General features: G+C 44.8%; 1 non-coding gene across 1 annotated transcript; it reads right to left on the reverse strand.

Moving 5' to 3' along the window:
• Positions 1-571: 571 nt before the first annotated feature.
• On the reverse strand, positions 572-643 carry Trnak-cuu (transfer RNA lysine (anticodon CUU)). Its single transcript has one exon. It is a non-coding gene; the product is annotated as a tRNA-Lys (tRNA).
• Between the last annotated feature and the right edge of the window lie 400 nt (positions 644-1,043).

The raw sequence follows: 1,043 nt of genomic DNA on the forward strand, positions 1-1,043 counted from the left end.
CCACTTTATGCTGTACCGCTTTGGCAAATGCTTTATCTGCGCCATTCGCCTTAATCACATCTGAGAGTAATTCTTAAAAAAACGCCTGTCGCTAATTGTTCGTCATCACAGATACTGTTTGCTATACGGCCACGACGCGCAACTGATTTCCAAAATTCATCTTTCTCCTGTGAGGATGGAACTTGCGATGTCTGGTTTATTAGAGCAGTGCTCTACCACTGAGCTAAAGAGGCGCGGCCTAGTGGTACTTTTGGGTACTTCGTCCTTACGGTCGTCTGCATCATCAGACTTCAGCTGACAACACTTCATATTACCGGCTAATATTTGCAGCTATGGCGACCCATTACTGCTTGGCTACACATCTGACACGTAACCGATGTGCTTTCCAAACAACAACACTTGCATTTCAGAACATGTCTTCCACACATGTCTACAAAATCACCTTCACATTCAAATACAGTTTCCTTGTGACTGACAGAGACGTAGGCAAAGTTTAAAGTTGCTATTTCCATTACATCTCGTTAATCTGAAAAACGGTAATTTACATCTGCAGCGGAACAAAATTCCGTTCCGCTCAGCGTGTGGCTCGAACCCACGATCCTAGGATTAAGAGTCTGACGCTCTACCGACTGAGCTAGCCGGCTACCTCGTTGAATACCTGCCGGATAGAACGTCACACAGTACTCGTTTGGTTGGGTGGTCCCATACAGAAACTCTCCATGCTGCCTAATGTTTTCCTAACGTCACACTCGTCACGTACTTCACTTTTATGTCATAATCATTTCTGAGAGGTAAAGAAATAGCATGACAGGATGCAGAGCTAGTGGCGTCAAAATTAACACACATACTTTATGTGACTCAAAAGCCGAACGAGTTACTTTCCGTCGTTGTTTTAGATGTGCAAGTGCCAGTCAAAACTCGCGGTGTCGGCACTCTGCTGACCATTTCGCTAGTTAACACCGGTCTTGTTGTGTGTGTTTCAAGCTCAAGAGCATTTCCAAGCAAAAAATGGTCAACAGCAACCTTCAGACGGTTTCGTACTG

Source organism: Schistocerca gregaria, unplaced genomic scaffold, assembly GCF_023897955.1.
Source record: "Schistocerca gregaria isolate iqSchGreg1 unplaced genomic scaffold, iqSchGreg1.2 ptg001886l, whole genome shotgun sequence".
NCBI classification, from domain to species: Eukaryota; Metazoa; Arthropoda; class Insecta; order Orthoptera; family Acrididae; genus Schistocerca; species Schistocerca gregaria.